Raw genomic sequence first — 12,164 nt, 5'->3', positions numbered from 1 at the left:
TGATTTGGATTTCCTCAAACCATTGAAACAAAGCACAAAACTGTTATACGAATATCAGTGGGCGATGTCTCAAAACTCAAAACAACCAAGACTTGACTACCTGTGGAACTTGTCGTAAATGTCCAAAGTTTTAAAACAATTGTTGAGCACGACCAGGTATTGTTTTTATTGTTAGCAAGGGGTTTATTGCAGGAGTCGTTCTTATCTGCTTCCTTCGCTCTCATTCCAACGACCCCTCCAGTCAAGCAATTCATTCTTTAGAAGTGGTGAGTTAACGCAATTGTTTTAAATGAATGTGTCGGTAAAAGTGGATTTTTGTTAGGGGTCGAAGTTTACTACACCATCAATTAAATTTGAACTACGATATTTATGTTGTTTGTATTGTTAAATTTACGTTGGCCTAATATTAATTGACAACATATATTAAAAATAATAATGAATTAATTAACAAACTAAATTCATCAAGAATATCTTATAAAAATTTTGCGTGACTAACCCATGTATTTAAAAATTAATGCTTACTTTTGTGTCTTCATATATTTAAAAAATTGTTTTCTTGTAATTTAGTGAAAGCATCGCTGACTAAGGCATTTTAACCTGGTTATTGAAATTGAGTTAAACTTTGACAGATAAAGTTGTTAAATTTGTAAAAATAATTGTGTATTGGGCGTTTAATAATATTTTTCCATAACAAAGCTTTTTAGTTTGCAATTAAATATAATTGATTACTTTATTTTATAAACCGTTATGGAATAAGTACCGTACTAAACAAAAGTTTTGCACAAGTTTCACTTAGTTGTCTACAAAATTTGGGAAGTAATAACTACAGTACACTCGTCACATAAATGTAGGAAGTAACAACATGGTAACAACTACATATACTCATCACAGTCGATATTTTGGTCGCGTGAGGCCTCTCGCCCACTATACGATTTCGGTCGTACGACACTGTGTCGTACGATATTCTTATCATATGTGTGGTCCTCGCCCACTATACGACACTTTGTCGGATAAATGGCCAGTTACTCGGTAGCCCTGGAAGAGTGAGGTGTAGGTGTGTTGCGCTATATTAAAACAGTGGTTCTGTAGCAAATAGTAAAACAATGATTCCGTTACGTGTTGTTGCAATGTGACTGCTGTGGCGTAGATTAAGCGATAGTGGCTAATGTAGGCCTACAGCATTAAAGAAACATTTATTTTTATGTGTAAATTATTTTAAGTTAATGTATTGAAAGAAATTTTCAAATTATATTAGTCCATGCATTTTACAAGTTTTTAAATTTACCATAACTATCATAGGGTTTTGGGATAGTATGGTAAAAAGTATGTATGTTAATTTTTTTGGATTAGTTTTTAAATAGATTTAATTTAATCAATATAATCTACAAAAAAATGATATTTATAAGGTTTAGTGGAACTCTTTTACACAATATAATTAATAATTAAGACTATACAATAATAAATAATAGCCAAACTCGCATTTTTCAATACAGTAATTATTTTGGTATATTTACTCATAAGTGATGCAGTATTTAAACATTGTATAAGGAAAAATATAAACAAACTGTAAAAAATAAATAGGAAGATCAAAATTACGCGAAATAGTGGTTGAAAAATAAAACCAAGTGATATATCAAACATTATAATAAAAAAAGTATGAATGAATAGTAAAAAATATTTATTCACGATAAGAAATACGCAAAGTGATATAACAACTATAATAATGTCTAAGTATGAGTTAATTGCAAAAAGTATATATAAGACTACTGGGGAGAACGCACGACATACGATAAAAATCGTATAGTGGGCGAGCGCCCATTTGATTGTGTACGCCACTGCGAGTAAAACAGTCGTACGACAGTCGTGTATCACAGTGGCAGTGGACGACTGCTTCACGACAGTTTGTCGTAGTCGTGAGATTATCGTACAGTGGGCGAGCTCTCATAAGATCCAATGGTTCACTGTGGAAACGTTGTCGTTCCGACACAGTGTCGTACGACCGAAATCGTATAGTGGGCGAGGGGCCTGACAGTAAACCTCAAGTGGTCGTACGCACACACTCGCGCACGGGCGCGGTACAACACTGAACCCTTGTTTTGACTACTCGTATCAACAATACGTTTACCACCATGAATAGGTGTGTTGTGCGTGTCTTGTCCGACCTTTTGCCTTTGTACTACTATCACCGAGTATCACGTCTTGTAATGAGTTCGCTCTTTTGATGAATGATTGTAGAAATCGTCTGTCAGAGAAAGGAAGTATATTCTTTTCATCTATGTGTACCTGGCTATTTCCAAGGGAATACTCCTGAAGCTCCTAAACAGAGTTGAAATTTTACTAAAATGTAGATCATAATCACCCCTATCATTTGGGCATAAATTCCCAATGCTCCTAAAATAACCTCAGGCTACGCCCCGTTGACCCCGAAGTTTCTCAAGATGTCGGGTGTTGGGAATGGGCACACGGAAGGGACTAAGGCTAAATGTGTAATGACGTCATATCTCTAGTGGTTATTGCCTTCTCTTGAGGCGACACGATTACCGTAACGAAACGATGTGTTTTCAGCGGCGTTCGTGGCATAGTTGGTAGCGTTTCGGATTGCTGTTCAGGAGGTCCGGGGTTCGAAACCCGCTGGCAGCATTAACTTTTTGTCAACAAATTTTTCATATCAGCAAGTTTGGTTGGTTAGGTTAGGTTATGACAGTTTAATTTTATAATACTAAATTTTAAAATTAATTTTATAATTCATTAAAAATTATAAGTAATCATTAATTAGATTTTTATCTTATATAGTTTTTATATTATCAGCAAGTCTGGTTGGTTAGGTTATGTTATGACAGTTTAATTTTAAAAATTAAAAATTTATTTTATAACTTTAAAACAATATTTTATAATTAAAAAGTTAATTTTATAACAAAAAATAAAAAATAAAAAATTAATTTAAATTTTTTCAACTTAGCAGTCCTAGCGGCGAACGCTGACACTACAAGCATAGATGAAGTAATATATGCTACAAGATATGTTAGCCTTAGTCCCTCCCGTGTGCCCCACCGTCGGTTGTTGATGTACAATATTTATTGGTCTCCATAACAACGCGATGTTTACGTTTAATTTGTTTACATTTCTTTTACAGTTTGACCAAACTTGATAAACTCCGTGGTAGACGATAAAATTACTGATGAAACTTTATTAAATCTAAATGGTACATTTGAGGTCTGTTTATGTCCCTAGTCACTATAGTCACTATAGCATGTGAACATAACTGTTTTTTTTTTACAATACTTGAATATCTGCATTATTATTTTGTATACTCCTAAGTTTGTAAAGCAACTACTTCGGTATTTTTTAGTCTTTTATCATATTGTAATGGTGTAATTTGGTTTCAGGTACAAGTGAATGACCATGTCTCAACCTTTGTGAGTATTGTAGACGTATAATTTGTTTTTGAAAATTGGTTATGTAAATCTGAGCTAAAGTAACAGTAATTTTAGTAACTACATTATCATTGCATTCTGCTCAAACATGCACGGACACTGAGTCATATTTGGAATATCGACGTTTATTCTCTACCGTCTGAGCTCTGAGTGATATTTACATCGCTGATGCCCTCCCACAGTCTATTCTATTGTTTGCGCTACAGTCAAGGTATTCATTACTCTATGTACAGGTTACACTCTGTACTCTATGCTCTGTACACTTCGCCGTGATCGTTATGCCCAGCAATATCATTCATCATAGTTATGTATGACAGCCATTAACCATTACTCACCGAGGCCACAACCCCCCCCCCCCCTACCTTCTCGCCCCCTTCCGGTATAACTGGTAAATGGGGGGGGGGGGGGGTCATACCTGGGGAACATAGTCTTCTTGAAATGTGTTTAAATTTTGTTGTGTGTTACGATGCCAAGTGGAATTTTTATGTTTGTTGTCCGGGAACGGTCCAAACCCTGGTGTTGTTCACCATGTTGCTTGCCCTTTTGGGGAGTAATTGTATTGTTTTCACGCTGGTAAATCCCCTTGTTTAATAATTCTTATGAGAGAAAATAACTAATTCTCCAAAGCAAAATTTCGTGTAATGTAACGAATATTAATTTAAGGATTTATATTACAGTGAAAGTTAATTAACACACATCATCGAGCCAGTGACGCTTTTGAGGCCAAAAATAGATTGTAAAAGTTTCCCTCTAGAATCCAACCATCAACCAACTGTAGTTTATAATCATCCAGCTGATCATACGCGCCTTTGATTTTGATTACCACACATACAATATTTATTTTGATTTCCCTAAATTATTCTTATTCACCGCCGCACTTATCACTTGTCACATGCAATAACTCATAGATCAGCTGTTTCATTGTTGACATGGCTGATTTAACAATACCTCCGCGGCTACATTTATCTCTCGCTTTCTCTTCCTCACCCCCCACACCTCCCCTCGCCTGTCCATCGGCAAATGTCATTCCCATTCTTTTACAGGTTTCTCTTCCACCGCCATTGTGACTGATACGCGCAATTTATTTGTTTGTGCCGTGGTCGTTTTCACCATCAAAGCCATTGTGTGAAAAATTCGCACTTCGTAATATCTGGGGGTTGGTCGATAACGAGTTTAATTTATTGTGTCGACTTATTCAGTGCGGATTTGGTTAAAATCTAATTTTTAGCGAAACTTGCATGTAAAAAAAGACACTAAAAAAACACTTTACGTTTTAATATTTCGTGCCTTAACGGAACTTAATCACAATACCATGTCACCACAATGTTATGCCGGTTTAAATAATATTGCAATTAAGAGACAGAATAAATTACACTCTTTATTTCAATAACAATTTATTGTTTTTTATTGGTTGGGGCTCAAAATCGACAATAATTTCCTGTGTTACGTAACTTATGTTAGCAACACCTTGTGTAAAAACCATTGACAAATAAAAACGAACATTACAATGCAATCATAACTAGAGTTCGTCTAGTGGTTGAAAACTCGACCAAAAATATGTAATGTACAGATTTCTCTATTTTCACCCCGATGCAGTAAATAGAACATGTGATTGGAATTTCTTCTAGCGCATCTACAGGAAAATTTCTTTCTAACAGTATGCATAGATTTCCCGTGCGATGCACACGAGTTGAGGAAAAAGATTTTAAAGAATCATGCTTGCCTATTAATATATAAATACACCATAAAATTTATGGCGGCTTAAATAATAATGATCTTGCAATTTCAAGGTTGTTTCACGTAGAATACACAATACATTTCTTGATTTACTGCTACTGTTTGTTACCAATGCAAAACTTGGTACTAAAGTGGCAGCAATCTAAACGATTTACGGGTGAATCAACAATGAAAACGATTTTTTATGGACCCGAAGAACAGCAGGCTTGAACACATCACACTCTTGTAAACAAACTTCCATTTACTCTAAAATTATTAAAACTTGTTTTGAAGAAGAGTAGTCTTATAAGCGTTAATAAGCCTTCCGAATCAAAACAGATCGTTGGATACGATTAAACGGACTACAAGTCATCAATTCATCTTTCAAAACGATCAAAATATTATAAAACCTTACAAAAGAATTAATTCATGGTAAAAAGTTTATAACGGATGGTCAGAAAACGGAATTTGACTTCATACATATTTGAATAGATTACAAACAGAATGATCTCACTTCATCGACAATGTCGCAGACATGAATCTCGTTGTATTAAATTAGTTGAAATACGAACAAGAGAAAGAAAGTTGCAGCAGTCGCGCACAGCTGTTTATTTACAATCAACTGATAACAATGTAGATCAGCTGATAGTCACATGGCCTTGACATACTCCCGGCTCTGTTCGCTTTGTTGAAGTAATACTGGGTTGTTGGAAGTGGACATATTTCTTGTTGTAAAGTTGTGATATGTTTTACAACTCAACGTTTCATGCCGAGTAGACGTTGTGATGTAGAATTTATTTTTGATTGTCTGAGTAGCCGAGTGGTTAATACTGATCGAGAGGTAGCTGGATCGATTCCAAACGGGTTCGTTTCTGGACTAATGTCATTTGCCATTGGGCCATCCATTATTGATGCTATATAACAAAAGGTCGTCTTTAGATAGTAACAAAACCAAGGTTCGGAACTTTCCTTTTCAAAACGTAGAAATGCCAATGATGCAGATTGGCACACCAAAAATCTACGTTGCTATAATGCTGTTGTTGACATGATTGTTCATTTAAGTACTAGTGTGGGTATTTTATACATTTATAGAAAATTGGAACACAATTTCAAGATGAACGAAGATTTTTTTAAATCATCTATATATATAATTCCAGTCAAATTTTTGTAAAGAAATTGTGAGTGACTGGATGGCCGTAGAAGGATGGGACGGGTCTTATTTTAAAGGTCTTGACGTGAATTTTGAGGGAAAACTATTCATTTTTCTTATTTTTTTACCATAAATTCGCAACAGACTAAAACTTTTCCCATTAAAACAACATGGGGTTTAATTTGTTTACATCTTTTGAAATTAAAACAGCTGTGCCACAGATTTGAAAACAGTGATCAATACACGCATTTGGTTTACTTTTAGCCAGTCAACTATGAAATGTATACTATAATAAAACTGAAATATTGAAGATTAGTCGGAAAAACGTCTGCATTCTTTGTTTATATTTAAATCATATACTCAAGTTTCATTTTTTCATGCTTTTACGTTATTGTCGTGTTAAAGGAATAAACGACATAGAATAAATATTCTGTATAAATAATCAAAGAGTCTAAGTTAAATCTAACTTCTGTTTTGTTTTTATTTTTAAATCATATGTTCAAGTTTATTTTAAATGATGTTGTTTTCTTTATATTTCTACCACTGAGCTAAAATTATACTTATTTAATACGCAAGCACGATTTTTGTGACAATTACTCCTCCGAAACTACTTAACTGGACCGATTGACATGTTTTTGGTGTCATTGGAAAGAGCGTAACGTGAAGTTGTGCAGGAAACTTTCTTTTTAGGTAAATAATTAGAGAATGAGGCCCTGGGGCCCTTTAAAGTTTCGTATTTCTCCATAAGATTAACATGGGAAACAAACATTGTTTTGAAACTCCAGCTGTTGTCAGAAATTAAATATTAAATAATTGGTCTCCATGGAAGCATGAGAAAATTCAAAATGTTTACATTTGCTTTGACATTTTATTGTAAACAACCAGAACTGTCAAAAGTCTATTTCACAAATTCCGACAGCTGATCCAAAAAAATGTATTTTCCTTCCACCGTGTAAAACAACTATGTAGTAGGTTTATTTAATCTTAAACTTTATGATAGATTATTTATTATAAATCTATTTCAATGATTATGAAACAGATTTTTCCCGTTGCGAAGCAAAAATTAATAATGAGAGGAAGAACATATGTAAAAAAGTCAATGTGTAAATTATCTATGTTGTATTAAAAATGTGTTTAGTTTTGGATGTTGGTTTGTGTTAAATGATATCGGTTATTAGTTATTGCATTTTTATTCTAAGGATTTGGCATATGAGTAAGCCTATGATAAATAACACCATTTCAGAGTTCTGCCAGTTTTTGCCTAACTCTATCATGTAGAGTTTAAAGTAGCCTACACCTTATTGTCTACATATTGGCTAAACAACTTAGGTACGGTACTTTATAAAAGCTGACAGCCTTTTTACGTTGACTTAAATTGTAAGCTTACCTTTTCCCGTATGTGGGCAGATTGATTGTTAAAAATTAACCCTTTAAACTGGAATAGGACTGTCATGTAAATTGTGAATATTTCCTTTAGTTAATAATCTTTTAGTTGACTCTTTTAAATTCAACAGAAATTATGACTGTTATTAGTTTTTAAACAAGTTATTTGTTTATAAATAACTCCTGTACTTCTTTATAATTGCTCGAATTCGAGCAACAGGTTAAGGTTATGTAAATATATACAACTAAAATAACCTATAAATGTTATTGGTTCTAAAATGGTGTATTTGCATTCCTTCGTAAGTAAATTTTTTTAGTGCAGTGAATATACAACGTAGAGTAATCATATTCGATCATACTTTTATAAAATCACCAGGGATTCAAGATGTTTTGGTATGTAGGCTGCTGGATATATATTCTTTTCATTATAAGTACTGTAATTAATATGAACGCCAGGGGAATACCACAAAGGCGGGGAACTGTTCATAGGAATGACAGTGCGCGTAGGAGAGCAAGAGTAGATAATGACGAACTTAATCAAGATATGTTACAACCCCTTTTTAGGAGACCCATGGTAGACGAGAGAAATGTAAAGATCCATGATGCGGGATTACTGGATTAAGAGTGCATTCAATGTAGTGCTCTTCATTTTAGAGAAGAACTAACGAATAATCATTTTATGACATGTTGCCATAACGGACTTATTAACCTTCCTCAGTCAAAAACTAATGTAGAACTTAAAAGTTTGTTTGAAGAGAGCCAACAACTGTATAAATTCATTCGACAATGCAACAGTGCGATGGCTTTTGCTTATTTTTCAGCCAGTAAGAAAGATATTCCAGGAAAAGGACCATACTGTTTTAAAATTCAAGGACAGATTTATCGTTCAATCTCAGATTTGCTGCCTCAACATGATGAAGACCCCGTGTATGGCCAATTGTACATTATTGACACATCAACAGCAACAGAAATTCGTCAAAGGCGTCGAGAAAATAGTGACTTAAAACCTGAAATATGGTCAAAACTAGCTGAAATTCTATTAGAAAATCCATTTGCACAAATTTACAAAAGAGCTTCGGAAGAAATGGTTGTACAAGGTGACAGTGAATTAGAACTTAGGTTTGTAGACAGGATAAATATGGATCGTCGTAGGTATAATAAGCCTACTGCAGATGAAATTGCAGGCGTCTTCAATTCATCTGAAGGCGAACCTCCAATGAATTGTTAAAATTCCAAACAGGGAAGCTTTTATTTATCCTCATTAACCACAAGACCAAAGCTACCTTAGTAAACCAGTATTTATTCACAAACAATGATATGTTTGCTGCCTTTTCATGTTAAACCACTGGAGTGATTCAAATTATTTATTGAAAATGACATCAACAAAAGCAAACAAAGAAGAACAACAAACTGGTTTTTACACAAAAGATATGGTGTAGGGATGCCTATTCTGACACATAGATAATGTTATTCTGAGTTTGTTTAAATACCGGTATTGCAAAAAGTTGTTTTACATTTGAGCTTTTTAGGGACTTATGTCCCTACAAGCCACTAGTTGTGGTAAAATGTTGTATATTAAAAACAATGAACCGTTAAATTCTGTGTCGAGCTGAAAATATCAATTTGCAGGTCAATGGGCTTTAGACCTATGTGTAAATTGCCTTGTAGATTTTTTTCATTTATTATTTTATACTTATATTTTTATTGTTGGATAGTGACATTGTATTTGTCGCCAGTAACGTTACTGCTAAGAATGAGGCCTGAAAATACCCAATTTTATAATCGAACTAGTAGGAATTAGGTCAATCCAGACAGTTTTGGAGGGTTTAAACTTTAATAGGGTGATGAGCTATTTAGTAATCCGCAGAATAGGCCCTACAACTGAGTTTTAGGATGGCAGTGCCCCAGAAATCCATTTAAAATACTTATGTTCAAGTGCACTCCCATATTCCTCAAATTTACTGAATATTTTTAGTGAAAACTGTGCAATACGCGTACGTCCTAGTTTTCAGGGCAGTAAGAAAAACTTTGAGGTTTTCAATTTTCAAGATGTTTTAGACCAGGGTTTGAGACCTTGTGTCCCTTGGAGGAATCCAGACAGTGTTATCGTCCATGGCGGGGTCGGGGTCGTGGCAGGGGCAAAAAACCGTCTGGGGGAGGGGCCGCGGGCCAACACAGGTGCCCCTGACCTATGAACCCGGGGGGCACCTGTCAGCTGCGCGTAATGCGATCCGGAATAATTACTTTTGTACATTCTTCGTTATCTGCCAAATCTCATATAGAGGAAATATTCCTGAATAATTACTTTTTGTACAGGCCTTGTTATCTTTTGACCAAGATCTAACATCGAGGAACAAGTCCTGAATAGGCCTACTGTACAGATTAGTACGTTCTTTGCTATCTTTTGACCAAGATCTAATATCAAGGAACAAGTCCTGAATACTGTACAGTTTTGTACGTTCCTTGCTATCTTTTGGCCAATATCTAATATATTGTTCAAGATTTAATATCGTGTTTTCAATACTGTGTCTTTATTTAGCCTTGTATATTCCTACCTTTTGCCCGAGATCTCATTGGAACAAGCTCTGAATAATGAATTATGAATGTTACTCGATATGTTTTGCCAAATACGTATCAATCAGAAAATCAACACCTAAATTACAGTGCAAAATTCCTTTGTTTATTCTTCGTTCTCTTTTGCCCAAGATTTCATTTCCTAGGTACCAATTGTTGTAAGCATCCCCTTTAGCGCAGAACTTACCTTATTCTTTGCACGCATTTACATTTCACACTAAATGTAAACGATTAGAAACTAAGTGAAACTTGCTTTTTGCTAATTGTGATGGGTAATTTCCGCAATAATTTTTTTTTAAAACCTGTACTCAGTTGATTTTACGGTCAATAATTGGTCATGCTATACAAAAAGTGTGATTTATGGTTGAGATTAAAAATAATTGACTACTGTACTGACTAGATGTTATAACACTAGTTACGTTTAACATCCTTCCTCGCAAAATTAGTTAAAAAAAAATATTATTTTACGTTTAGGGCGTTGAGAAGTTAAAATAATACATGCTGTTGGAATGGCCTGATCAATATCTGCAGCAAACAGCTTCAAATACAGTACGCATTAACTGTACCATCACAACAGTTGTAATTTGAGTAGTTAATGGTCTGGAATAAATTAATTAGAACCGCAGCTATTTCGTGGGAGCGTGTGTTGATTTCATCTGAAACCTGGTATTTATGATACTTTATGTTTACTTCCAATAACAGATTCATTAGGAGGTATCAGTTTAATTGGGATTTCTGGTAACGAGAACTTTAATTGTGAACTGCTTTTCGGTGTTAAAAAGTAATATTGTTTTATAAATTTTAAAACTAACCATAATGTTGTACTGTGCCCTTCATCATAGGGCATTTGAAACATATTTTCGGTTGAATAAATAAAAAAAAAAACATAATTTACGATTATTAATCATTTTTATCAACCCTAATTATGTAGTATTTTAGTGGTTATCAATTATTGTTATCACAAATTAATACGGAAACGCTAAGGATTTTAACCCAAATATAAGGTCTTATAAACAGGGCAGTAACTTTTATACGATGTTATACGACAATGACGTGATTTTAGGTTAGAATTGTTTGGTTTTAGTATCATTATGATGAGCAAGGTAAAACTTAAAATTTTTTTGTACAGAAAAGGAGTGATCTTGAATAAGAGGCTACAACCCTCAACGGACGTATTTGTAAATTTGTCTCTTTACCAAATAGTGTTGAACATTAAAATGTTTCATTCTTTATATTTATCAATAACTAAACTAATCTCTCTTAAACGCCACCGCGCACTTAAAAAAATAGCTTGAAAACCCCGATTTATGCATTTAGGATGAGTTTGCACTGAAGTGAGATGCTTAAAGCTTTGTTTATTAATCAGGACCATTTATTATAATCGCAATGATCAAGATGATCAAGGACAGCTGGTCCCAGGTACGAACCAAAAGCTATTGACTCTTGTCAGGATCGAACCCGCGACCTTCTGAATCAGACAAGCCCTCATCTACGCAGCAATGGAAATACATTCGTCATCATACAGATTTTAAGAATTTACATTAATTTGTACCAAAAATATACATATATACGTATGTGAAATTACCCAAATGAAGTTCTGCAATGAAAGTTGGCCACGGATGAATATAGCAAGTGAAGTTGTGCAACAATGATAAGCGTTATCAGCTGTTATCAGCGGTTCAACGACCTTGGGCGGGGTCACAGCCTCTGATAACACACTTCCTCGTGTCCTACTATCTGTGTTGCTTATCACCTAACATTGCTCGCAGACATACCGTAAATACTGTATATCGTGTGATTGTGCTTAACGCTCCTTTCACACTATACGTTTTCGCTCGTGCGGTTATTAGTCGTATTTGTTGTATCGCATTGGAGCTTATGGCCCCTTTCACATTATACGATTACCA

At 34.5% G+C, this 12,164-nt stretch overlaps 1 protein-coding gene across 2 annotated transcripts in view; it reads left to right on the top strand.

Moving 5' to 3' along the window:
* The window catches only part of LOC128988569 (uncharacterized), a 196,664-nt gene that overhangs the window by 49,427 nt on the left and 135,073 nt on the right, over positions 1-12,164 (top strand). The window contains exon 1 of one of the 2 annotated variants that reach the window (XM_054409963.1): positions 3,402-3,416. The exons of the other annotated variant lie outside the window; for it this stretch is intronic. The gene's annotated coding sequence lies outside the window, so the exon portion shown is untranslated. Of the gene's footprint in view, positions 1-3,401; positions 3,417-12,164 lie in introns of those variants that run through there. 2 annotated transcript variants of the gene reach the window in all.

Source organism: Macrosteles quadrilineatus, unplaced genomic scaffold, assembly GCF_028750875.1.
Source record: "Macrosteles quadrilineatus isolate MER2022 unplaced genomic scaffold, UCM_ALF_1.0 Scaffold_3__2_contigs__length_128488019, whole genome shotgun sequence".
Classification (NCBI taxonomy): Eukaryota; Metazoa; Arthropoda; class Insecta; order Hemiptera; family Cicadellidae; genus Macrosteles; species Macrosteles quadrilineatus.
Note: the sequence above shows the minus strand (reverse complement) of the source record. Positions and strands in the feature narration are given on the sequence as shown.